This window comes from Capra hircus, chromosome 12 (genome assembly GCF_001704415.2).
Source record: "Capra hircus breed San Clemente chromosome 12, ASM170441v1, whole genome shotgun sequence".
NCBI lineage: Eukaryota > Metazoa > Chordata > Mammalia > Artiodactyla > Bovidae > Capra > Capra hircus.
The window spans coordinates 18,933,899-18,947,010 of NC_030819.1; the positions used below are offsets into that span (position 1 = coordinate 18,933,899).

Below are 13,112 nucleotides of genomic sequence, written 5' to 3' on the forward strand. Positions count from 1 at the left end.
TTTAAACTATTTTATTTCTTGTGTATTTGTTTGCTTCTCTCCACAACCAGGTGGTTAGTGGGAACTATTGTCTATTTTATTCACAGTAGTATTCCTAATGCCAAAAGCAGCATTTAACTTATGCAACTATACACTAAGCTGCTGCTAAGCTGCTTCAGTTGTGCCCGACTCTGTGAGACCCCACAGTCGGCAGCCCACCAGGCTCCTCTGTCCCTGGGATTCTCCAGGCAAGAATACTGGAGTAGGTTGCCATTTCCTTCTCCAACACACTAAGCATTTTTTGAATAAAAGAACTAAGCATATAAACATGGTCAGATATTATAGGAGAAAACTTTAACTCTCCAAAGAAATTTATTTAGATACCTGATAAGTTATGATATCATTAATTTTGGAAATATACTTGTTTCTCTTATCACAGTTGAGGAGAACCTTGTCAGGTGTGCCTCACTATCTCCAGGTCTTTATTCAAAGCCCTTTATTTCCCTTCCAAATCTAAAGCTACTCCAGGACCAGCCCTGCTTGAGGATTAGCCAGTATATCTGTTCCTGGTGTGGGGAGTGCTCAGCAGACAGTGTAGGGAAGAGTGAATTTCCAGTGTTACTGTGGTCTGGGGCATGTTACAGTCAAGAGCTCATACCAACCTTTGCTCAGCGACACTTAATCTCCTCCTGAGCAGGGCCATTACTCAGGTCTACTCCTGCCTGAGTCTCTGATCCAGTTTCCCTCTCTTTGGGATAAGATTCCTATGTTTCTCCTCTTTTTGAATCCATTCATCTCCATGAATATAAGGTTAAGTGTACTTTTTGACCTGCTACTGGAGCTCCTCAAATTATCTCTTCTCTTTTGGAACTCTTGCCTGATAAATCCTGGAGTAAAACCAGAATTTAAGACATTGTTTAATTGAGCTCCGTTTCACTAACTGTGGATGAACTGATGCTGTACATTCTCCTGTAAAATGACAGCATGGTTTCTATTGATATTATGCCTGTGTGGGTTGGCTGCCTCCACTTGGTTTAATGTTAGCCAAAATTCAGATGTTCCTGTTCACCCATCTGTTTAGTTCAGGTGTATGTGATTTAACTTTATTATTTATTATTTTAACTTATTACCTAAATCAATGATTTAACTTTTAAAAGAAGTTTCATTTCTATAAAGATATATTGTGTTTTGGACAGATTAGAAAAAGTTAAGTTCAATGATAATTATATATAGTCAATTATATACCAGACCACCTGACCTGCCTCTTGAGAAATCTGTATGCAGTTCAGGAAGCAACAGTTAGAACTGGACATGGAACAACAGACTGCTTCCAAATAGGAAAAGTACGTCAAGGCTGTATATTGTTACCCTGCTTATTTAACTTATATACAGAGTACATCATGAGAAAGCTGGACTGGAAGAAACACAAGCTGGAATCAAGATTGCCGGAGAAATATGAATAACCTCAGATATGCAGATGACACCACCCTTATGGCAGAAAGTGAAGAGAAGCTAAAAAGCCTCTTGATGAAAGTGAAAGAGGAGAGCGAAAAAGTTGGCTTAAAGCTTAACATTCAGAAAACGAAGATCATGGCATCTGGTCCCATCACTTCATGGGAAATAGATGGGGAAACAGTGGAAACAGTGTCAGACTTTATTTTTGGGGGCTCCAAAATCACTGCAGATGGTGACTGCAACCATGAAATTAAAAGATGCTTACTCCTTAGAAGAACAGTTATGACCAACCTAGATAGTATACTCAAAAGCAGAGACATTGCCGATTAAGGTCTGTCTAGTCAAGGCTATGTTTTTTCCTGTGGTCATGTATGGATGTGAGAGTTGGACTGTGAAGAAGGCTGAGCGCTGAAGAATTGATGCTTTTGAACTGTGGTGTTGGAGAAGACTCTTGAGAGTCCCTTGGACTGCAAGGAGATCCAACCAGTCCATTCTGAAGGAGATCAACCCTGGGATTTCTTTGGAAGGAATGATGCCAAAGCTGAAACTCCAGTACTTTGGCCACCTCATGCGAAGAGTTGACTCATTGGAAAAGACTCTGATGCTGGGAGGGATTGGGGGCAGGAGGAGAAGGGGACGACCGAGGATGAGATGGCTGGATGGCATCACTGACTTGATGGACGTGAGTTTGAGTGAACTCCGGGAGATGGTGATGGACAGGGTGCCCTGGCGTGCTGCGACTCATGGGGTCGCCAAGAGTCGGACATGACTGAGTGATTGAACTGAACTGAACTGATATATACGACCTCTCAGAGTAGAGGAATATAAAAATGAAGAGGAAATTACAAAATCATAATAATTGGAATAAAACTATTGTTTTACAGAGTTTGGCATTCCAATTGTTTTTGTTCTAATATATTGAAATGGAAAATTACAGTTGATTCATTTGATTAATACAAGACAAATAATATATATATCTCTAGTCAACAGAGTGATAATCAAATAGTTCTGACCTTACATCAAAAAATTGTCCAATAACTATGCAGTGGTATGTATTTTAATTTCCCCTTTTAACTGACTTTTTACTCTAACCAACAACTGGTCTTAATAGCATTAGAATAAAAGGTCTCTACACTTAATTTTTTCTAATTTTTCTTTTTGTCTTGCATCCCCAACTAGATTATATAATTCTTCAGGAGAGGGTCCTCATAATAGATCTGATATTTTCTTCCCAGTTAGTTATTTGCAAGCTATCCAACAAAGAGTAGGTTGAATGATCTTGGGTTGGACACATTTTGGTCTGTTGGATGCTCATGGTCTGTATGTTTTCCATAAACCCTTATCCACAGTATCACATTACAATTGCTCTCATTTCTTCTTTTGAAGAAGTCTTCAAGAAAATATAGCTCCATGCTTGGATTTTTCCAATCAATTATTTACTCTGAATCCACACTATATTACTACAATGGCAACTGGATCTCCTGAAAAGTTTTCACATTGCGAATAGATTTGGAATAAGGGCTGAGTATTACATTCTATGAACTATCTCTATTGGCTTCGGCTTACAAATAATCACCATATGATATCCAGACAATAAAACAAAGAAGCTATTCAAACTGTTCTCATTGCATTGGATCCCAAATGTTGTTTTGACTATCAATTGCCGGTGCTTATATATTCACATGATAGTGCTCTTATTTCAAAAATCTTGGCCAAGATTTACTTGAGTTTTAACCACAATATGTCTTTGGAAGCAATGTAGTGCTTGTTATTTAATGCAAAAAGTATCTAGTCAGAATTTCAAAATATGAACTATTGAATAAAATAGCACCATTTACTTTCAAAACAGGACAGTATTTCAGTGGAAGGACATAGGCTGTTCTGTGAACAACAAAATGACCTTTAGGCGACATACGTATAATAAATGTTCACACTTGGCATTATGTGGGGATGGCAGTAGTCATCTCTTAAAAATAATGTGTGAAAACCAGTAGGACAGTTAAAGAAACACCTCCAGCTTGTTCATGGCATGAGACCAAAGTTCAGCTTTATGGGTATTATATTTTTGACAAAACACCCAGTCTTACATCAGACACAAATTTCTCATTTCCTGAACGAGGAACTCTATTAATGTAAAGCATATGCTAAGTAAACTGTAAGATTCATAAAAGACACTGTATTTAAGATAAGAGCTGTATTTATTGTGGATTGAAAAATGACATTGTTGTACATGTACTTGCTTTAAAAGTTCAAAAAAAAGGAGTTGGAAAAATAAATTGATCAAATACTCAATGCATCCAAGTACATCGAGTAGAAGTATGAATCATATTATAGGGTCACTTTCTTTTGCATCTGGAGGACTAATGTCAAATGGATTAAGCAACAGGCAAAATTTTTCTTAAATCATTTCAGGTAACAGGTTTAAACAAGACTTGGCTGTGGTTTTTGAAGCAAAGGGTAATTAAAATCAAACTACTTGGTGAAAAAAAAAAAGAGACTAGGGATTATTGTAGTGTTGAGAAAATTTGGTATTATCAGTTCAGTTGCTCAGTTGTGTCTCACTCTCTGCGACCCCATGGACTGCAGAACGCTAGGCTTCCCGGTTCATCACCAACTCCTGCAGCTTACTCAAACTCATGCCCATCGAGTCAGTGATGCCATCCAATCATCTCATCCTCTGTCGTCCCCTTCTCCTCCTGCCTTCAATCTTTCCCAGCATCAGGGTCTTCTCCAACGAGCCAGTCCTTTGCATCAGGTGGCCAAAGTATTGAAGCTTCAATTTCAGTATCAGTCCTTCCAATGAACATTCAGGACTGATTTCCTTTATGATTGACTGGTTTGATCTCCTTGCAATCCAAGGTATTATATTATAAATTAAACTATTGGTATTATAATTAACTTTTAATTAATGGAAGACAAATGAATAATAAAAGGTTGAATTTTCTATATGTTAAATTGATAACAAAATATGTCTAATATAATTTTATTAGGTCCAGTAGTTTCCTTAACTCTCAAATATTATTTTTGCAACTCTATTTGAATAATTTCAAATGATACTCATCAGATAAACACTTATGGCCAAAAAAAAGTCAATATTTTGAGCTAGCATCAAAAAGGATGTATGTTGGTATAGTTTGTTTCTTTTATATATAAATAAAAGTAAAAATGATAATAATGGAAACTTCACACTCACAGTTTCATATTTTATACTTGTTTTTCCTCTATTCCAAAAGGTAGGCATATCCAGTGAATAAAAACTTATTTAATTATTTTTTACTTTTTCTATATTTTGATCAGTTAGCAAGGTGTCAAAAAATTGTTGATGCTGAGTTTCTGTTATTTTCTCTCTGAAGTGTAGTGCTCAAAGAAATACATAATTTGAGTTTGTGAAGAAAGTTATTTTTTTTAAGGGCTAACTTCTTTCTTTTGTATACCCTTTAGTAGAAGTACATTTTAAAATTTAACGAAAGAAGTAGAGAGGATAAAACTATCATGACATAAAGCCTTTTAGAAATTTATAATGTTCTTTATTAATAATGATATGATGACCTGCCATGCTATCATTCCATTGTTTGATTATTCTCCAGCGACAAAGAAACTGTTGGTCTTTGTCCTAACTCAGCACAATACCTATAGTTTTGCCATAGAAAGCTTCATAAATTTACCTGCTTTGAAGCAAAGCAGTTTTAGTGTTAACCTCACAGAGGGCAGCCAGATAACCTTTAAGAATGTTTGAAACACAAAGGCCACTCAGCTGTCCCAGCAAAAAATTTAAACTATGAGAAAGGCACTTCCCTGGTGGCTCAGATGGTAAAGAATCTGCCTGCAATGCAGGAAATCCAGGTTCGATCCCTGTGTTGGGAAGATCTGCAGAAGGGAATGGCAAGAAATTTATGGACAGAGGCTACGGTCCATGGTGTCACAAAAAGTCAGACAGAACTAAGGGACTAACACTCCCATTCGTTTTTTTCCACAAAGGTACTTCATTGACCCATAATGCTAAAGGTGCTCACTAAATAGACTCACACTAAGCCACAGACAAAGCCAGTGAGAATATGTGAGAGCCCAAGTTTAATGTCAACTCTTTTCCAGTGGGTTTACTGAGGATAGGAGAAAAGCAGTTATCCAACAAAACCACCACCACAACAAAAAACCCCAAATACCCCCAAAACATACAGCTACTCTAGTAGAAGTTATGTATTTAGTAATCCAGTCCAGATATTTGTAATTTCCTTTAACAGGATCTTAAATAGGTGAGGAAATGGTTTACGTTTCATCTACCAGATGTGAGCAAGAAAATATTTTTAATTTATGTTGTATTACTATATTTAAATATCATTCTTTGAAATTGAAAATGGAATATTAGTATTATTAATATTTCCCTCATTCTCTTATTTATTTAATAAATAGTTCGCTTTGTTCTGATTCATTGGAAAAGACTCTGATGCTGGGAAAGATTGAGGGCAGGAGGAGAAGGGGACGACAGAGGATGAGATGGTTGGATGGCATCATTGACTCAATGGACATGGGTTTGGGTAAACTCCGGGAGTTGGTGATGGACAGGGAGGCCTGGCGTGCTGCGGTTCATGGGGTCTCAAAGAGTCACAACTGAGCAACTGAACTGAACTGAACCTCTTTGTTCAGAAAAGTGTTTAAAATTGCTTGCTTTTCTGGAATTATTCTTAATCCCATTCTCTGAGATTTCTATGCTGTAAAATATCTTAACATGAGGTCAGCAGTGTGTCTTTAGGTTCTAATTTTAGAGGATGATATCACTTTCTCATTATCTTAGAGTATTGTTTTATCTAGTTTGGAATAATAACTGAGTTTAATAAGATACAGTTTTTCAGGTTGCCATTTATTCTATCAGGTTTTGCTGTTGGTTCCTCAAAGTGTAAATACAGAAAAGTGCTACAAAAAAGAAAAGAACACCATTAAGAGTAATTCATTGAACCATCAGCTTGCAAAGCAACAGAAAGCTTTGATATATTCAGTTTTTCTCACTTCAAATGTAGCACAGTCTTTAAAAACTCTGCTAAAATTTTGCATGCTTATGAAGAGAAATGAATATATAATTTTCTGAAGGCTTTTCTAGGGCAAGGTTGTAGAAATTAACAAATGAGGTTGAGAGAGAGACGAAACTAAATTTAGGGCCAAATTAAGCTATCCTGGAAGCAAAAAACCCCCGGAAATCCTAAACTTATGAATAACTAATGCTGACTTCCTTCTCTCAGCTGAGTGGAATGTAAGATTTTTTTTTCCTTTTTTTTTTTTTTTGGCTATGCTGTGCAGCAGCAGGGATCTTAGTTCCCCAATTAGGGATCAAACCTGTGCTTGGATCATCCAGTCAGTGAGTGGCCCTACCCTGTATTCCACATTCCACAGCAACAACTTTATAATGAGTTTAGTCCAGCCTCTTAGCATTTCGAGATAAAGAAAAAAATTAACTTCTCTCTGTCTCCAAAGTCTTCAGGGTCTTATCTGGCCTGCACACACAACAGTTTATTTATCCTTAAATACATTTATGTCACTGTTGACTTCCCCTGGGCTAAAGTGAAAGTGAAGTCCTTCAGTCGTGTCTGAATCTTTGCGACCCCGTGGACTGTAGCCCACCAGGCTCCTCCGTCCATGGGATTCTCCAGGCAAGAATACTGGAGTGGGTTGCCATTTCCTTCTCCAGGGGATCTTCCTGACCCAGGGATCAAACCCAGGTCTCTGGCAGATGCTTTAACCTCTGAGCTACCAGGGAAGCCCTTTTCAGCTTTACCCTGACCAACTTGGGAAAACATATTTGCAATCTTATAGACATTACATTTTATTATTTTTAAGAAATTGTATTTTTATACTGTTATTTTGGCAAGATTTTTCTTTTTATAAACTTATTTTGTAATGGGGTATGGCCGATTAACAGTTATAATAGTTTCAGATGAACAGTGAAAAGACTCAGTCATAACATATACATGTATCCATTTCCCCCCCATTATAATTCTTAGAGGTTCTTTATATTTATAAAGAGTACTTTACATTTACAGTTATTACAAAATACTGGCTAGTCCCCACCTTGTACAGTACATCTTAGAGCTTATCTTATACCCAGCAGTTTGGGCCTACCTCCCCCCCTCACCACAGGTGACCACTACTTTGCTCTCTGTATCTGTTGAGTCTGTTTCTTTTTTGTTATATTCACTATTATTTTAGATTCCACATATAAATGATATCCTTTAGTATTTATCTTTCTCTCTCTGACTTACTTCACTCAACATAATGACCTCCATGCCAAACAGCCCACTTACAATAGTTTTCCCAGTCTTTTTTGTTATTTATGTGAATTTCTTTTTTTTTATGAATATTTTTTTTAATTTTTTATTTTTTTTTAAATTTTAAAATCTTATGTGAATTTCATCCTTTTAATAACAATTGATCACAGTAGCTAATCATAATATCTCCTGATCAAGAACATCTAGGACCTCAGTATTTATATTATGTAGAATCCCAGGGACGGGGGAGCCTGGTGGGCTGCCGTCTATGGGGTCGCACAGAATTGGACATGACTGAAGTGACTTAGCAGCAGCAGACTTATCTTTACATGTATATTTATACATTATGAGGACCACAGCTCTCAAAGAAAACATCAATAGCAAAGTGACCTATATGAAGGTATCCTTCCTCTTCCCTTTTTAGAAATGTAAATAAAGTATGTGTGTGTAGTCATACATACATATATATATGTGTCATATATTTACCATCAAGTATTTAAATTTTCAAACTTTTTCAAATTTTTATTGATTGTAGTTTCTACTACGTGCAAGACACTGTGCTAAATAAACATGTCATATCCTCAAGGAACACTAGCTAGTGATAGTCATAAATATGCAAGTGAATAATTTAAAGCAGAATGAGATTTACATAATTATAGCTTCGTATAAGGTGCCTGACTCGAAAAGTGATTGACTAGGACAGAATGGCTTGATAAATTGGGGGAGTCATAAAACTTACTATTTAACAATGATCAATAAGCATTTTACACGTGACTAAATAAAAGATTATTGTTTAATTGTATTCCATCTTCAAAACACATCTTTGAGTTAGGTATATCATTATCCCATTTTATTGACAAGACAACAGATGCTCAAGAAGACTAACCTACTTTTCCTATGTCATTCTATCACTAGGTATCAAGGAAGGTCAAGAAAGTATTTAAAACATCCTTTGATCTTCTGCTGAGATGTAAAGAATATAATGTCAGCTAGAAAAAAGCACTCCAGATAGAGGCACCATCATGTGCTAAAACAGAGGAACTTTACTTATATAATTAAAAATACATGTATATGTTGCTATTTCCAACTGTTCAGAATTTTAAGATACTGTGCTGTTTCATCATCTAATCTCTCTCAGCTCCAAGGCCACTACCCTGTTTTCTGTGCTGCGAAGCATGCAAACATTTGACTCCCCTGCCAGCTGACTTTTTCTTAGGAGGAAGCAGGAGGAGGAGAGTGGAAGTCAGGACGAAGGCAGAGGGGATGACTTTTCCGCTTATACTTCATGTCAGCTTCTGCAGGCAACAAAGGACAACCACGATTTCAGCCTCTAGTTTTTTTTTTAATTGGAGGCTAATTACTTTACAATATTGTATTGGTTTTGCCATACATCAACATGAATCCGCCACGGGTGTACACGTGTTCCCAATCCTCAACCCCCCTCCCATCTCCTTCCCCAAATCATCCCTCTGGGTCATCCCAGTGCACCAGCCCCGAGCATCCTGTATCCTGCATCGAATGTCCTCCTCAGAGGTGCCTACACTAACTCACAGCGCCCCCTGGTGGTCCCAGCACCAGCTACATGGCTTCACCTACAGAAAGACGGGTACCACTAATCGCGACCTGCCATCCAGACTATGTTCGGGGAACCCCGTCTCTTTCCTTTTGTTCCCCCAGCTCTGATGTGGCAGCTGCTTCCTGCGTTTATTAATTTATGCACTATTTTAGCATTCCTTCCTTGATATTTCAGCCTTTGAACATCGGGTGGCCAATTCCCTGCCTGAAATGCCTATCAGAGTTTCAGTTTTCCTGACTGTATCTTGATAGATACAGATCCCTTTATTTCGGTGTGTCTTTAATAATCCCTTGACACAAATGTCATATCCTCTTTATTGCCTACCTACCAGGTTCTCCTTTTCTTCTTCTATTAGTGGAAATCCAACTTTGCTTTTATACCTGTAGCCATGCTGGGCTCCTCTGTAGATCCAGGGTGGAAACATGAATTCCCTGAGTTAGACCTGCCATAGGATACAACTTTGATGTGAGGGGGTCTATGATGGGGGTTCCAGAAGGAGATTTATCTCACTCCAAATACTGAAAGAAACACCTTCTCTTCAAGCTGTTTTAAATATTTTTTTCCTGAGACTAAGAAAGATTGAAGCTAGTGTGCCATTTCTTGTTGAAATGAACAAAAGCAATTGGCACTTTGAGGAGACTAGGAAGAACCTAGGCATTTGAGAGCACCACTGGGTCACAAAATCCACTTTTTGCAAATCAAATGTTTGCAATTGCTGAATTTGTCTATCAAATGAACATTTTCATTGTTGGTTAAAACACTTTTGGTCAAGCTGTCTACTCCTTGCTATAACAATCCTAAATTATAAAGGATATTTTTCTATATAGATTTACATATAGATACAGATACAGATAGATACATGGGCTTCCCAGGTGGCTCAGTGGTAAAGAATCTGCCTGCCATGCAGGATATGCAGGTTTGATCCCTGGCTCGGAAAAATCCGCTGGAAAAGGAAATGGCAACCCACTGCAGTATTCTTGCCTGGGAAATCCCATGGACAGAGAAATCTGGTGGGCTACAGTCCATGGGGTTGCAAAGAATCGGACATGACTGAGCAGATAAACTGCAACAACAACAGATTGATACATGCATATATGCAGATACAGGGGTCTATGTATAATATATATGCAATATATACACATACATAAATGCATATTCTTTGCTCTTACATATTTTAATAGCTAAGACTAATGATAACACTAGCTATTTACTGGTGGCTTAATAAATATGTTTTTGCCTTTTGCCTATGTAATATTTTTTCAGTATAATGAAAGGCAAGGTATATCTTCAGAGGAGGTAATATAAAGTGACTAACCATGGAGAATAAAAGCTAGAAATGTAGAATGAGTAATACTCACAAATTCTACAGTAATAGATAAATGGTTTCACTGTCATTGAAAGGGCTTCCAAATAGAGTTATGATGATTAGTTTGACTTATACGCAATTTTAAGAATCATTTTAGCGAGTCCCCTTGCCGAGTGCCTCCTCAGATCTGGGAACTGTCTTAGGTGACACAGGAGAAGAGGGAAAAGCTTGGGCTGCAAGGCCTTCCCATCCCGGCTTGTTTATTTCTGAATGCTCTCACTGAGGACTCAGTTCTGCTTTCACGGAGATTTTTATGCTAGATGTGCAGGATAGAATGCAGTGACTAGGGAAGACGTGAGATTTCTGGCGAGTCTGTTAAATAAATAATACTAGTTTTTCAGCTTCCTTACTGCTTTCATCTTAGGATCTGCACCACTCTAAAATACTAGTCAAACTTCAGAACGCCCCTGTGCTGTGCTTATGGGTGTTCTTACTCAGATTTACTGAGGAGCAAACTGATAGATCACAGGCTGCCTGGAAAGTCACCTGGAAAATGCAGATCAGACCAAGGAGCAGCCTTTTTGCCATAACAAGTAGTCATGTTTTTGCTACAGGACTGCAAGATGGACTGGATGAAAGCATCACATATGTGGAGAGGCAGAGTAGTGTGAGGTATTTGAAAACATAAAAGCTGATCTTTAGGGAAAAATAAATAAAAAGCTAAGGACTAGCAAATACATGTTAGAGATAGCTTTGGATACTTGAAAGGGAGAGCTGATATTTTTTGACCTTGAATACTGCTGCTTCATTGTGTCCGACTCTGTGTGACCCCATAGACGGCAGCCCACCAGGCTCCTCCGTCCCTGGGATTCTCCAGGCAAGAACACTAGAGTGGGCTGCCATTTCCTTCTCCAATGCATGAAAGTGAAAAGTGAAAGTGAAGTCGGTTAGTCATGCTGGACTCTTAGAGACCCCATGGAGTGCAGCCCACCAGGCTCCTCCGTCCATGGGATTTTCCAGGCAAGAGTACTGGAGTGGGGTGCCACTGCCTTCTCCTGAATGCTGAGTAGACTTAAAACAAACAAACAAACAAACAAACAAAAAAAACAAAAAAACCTTTCTCTGGTTCATTTTTTCTAATTAACACCTCTATAAACTTAGTCATATAACATAAGTCACATACCTAATTCCTAAGGGAATTACAACCTTTATATCATTAGTTCAAGTTTAGAAAAAAAGAAGGAGAAAGCAATCTAAATGAAGACACAGAAAGGATTCAGCAGAATGAAAAAACAAAACTGAATATCACTGAGAAATGAGTCCTATTAATAATGGTTTTAAACACAAGTTGGTGAGAAAACACTTTTGATTGTTTCCAACCAAGACAGACTTCTAGACCATGAATAAAAATAATGTTTAGGGATGACCACTCATTCTTGGAATTAACTTTTGAGTGTCCAGTAGGCCTTCCCACACTTTGGCTTCCTCAGTTGTTCACTGCTCAGCATACTCAGCATTTTCCCAGCCTCATTGCTTTGACATCCATATGGACTAGCTTTCTGTCTCACAATTTAGCTCCCTTTCCTTGGTTCTGGTAACTTCCACTTTGGTTTGCCTCCAAAAATGATCACCGCTTATATTCCACAACTGCCTATACATGTGTTCAGCACCCATTCATTCATTTCTTTATAAAATCTAAATTTGGTGAGTGCAACCAGATACCAAGGATTATGATAGGTGGTGGAGATCAATTGTGAGCAAGGCTCTGATTTTCTGGAGTTTACATGTTAAAGGGAATGGACTGAAGCATTAAAAATTATTTAAGTAAAAAATTGTTAGTATAAATGTTGGACTGCAAGGAGATCAAACCAGTCAATCCTAAAGGAGATCAACCCTGAATATTCATTGGAAGGACTGATGCTGAAGCTGAAGCTCCAATACTTTGGCCACCTGATGAGAAGACCTAACTCACTGCAAAAGACCCTGATGCTGGGAAAGATTGAAGGCAGGAGGAGAAGGTGGTGACAGAGGATGAGGTGGTTGGATGGCATCATCAACTCAAGGGATATGAGTGTGAGCAAACTCCGGGAGATGATGAAAGACAAAGAAGCCTGGTGTGCTGCAGCAGTCCATGGGGTCTCAAAGAGCTGAACACAACTTAGTGACTGAATAACAACAACAAATATTGTGTAGGAAAAGCATGTATTAGCAAATAACAAGGTTTATTGACTAGAGTTTCAGGAACATTATCCCAGGAGTGATTTTCAGACTAATCTCATGACTTGAATATGCAGCAGGTAGAGTAGTGACTATTCCTGAGTAGGACACTTTGTGCAAAATTCTGAGTTGGGAAGGATCTGTTCTGAGGTATGAGAACTGGCCAATGACAGTGGAGCAGATGATCATGAAACAGTGACTGAAGAAGGTTTACTGGACAAAGGCTTGAGTGGCAAAAGGAAATATGAAGAAAAAGAGATGGATTCAACTGCTGTGTACACCATGGTGAAATCTAAGGAGAGGGGGAATGAAGGGAAAATGG

At 38.0% G+C, this 13,112-nt stretch overlaps 1 protein-coding gene across 1 annotated transcript in view; it reads right to left on the reverse strand.

The window, feature by feature from the left end:
- GPC5 (glypican 5) overlaps nt 1-13,112 on the reverse strand; it is a 1,608,220-nt gene that overhangs the window by 195,741 nt on the left and 1,399,367 nt on the right. The gene's annotated exons all lie outside the window — the stretch shown is intronic.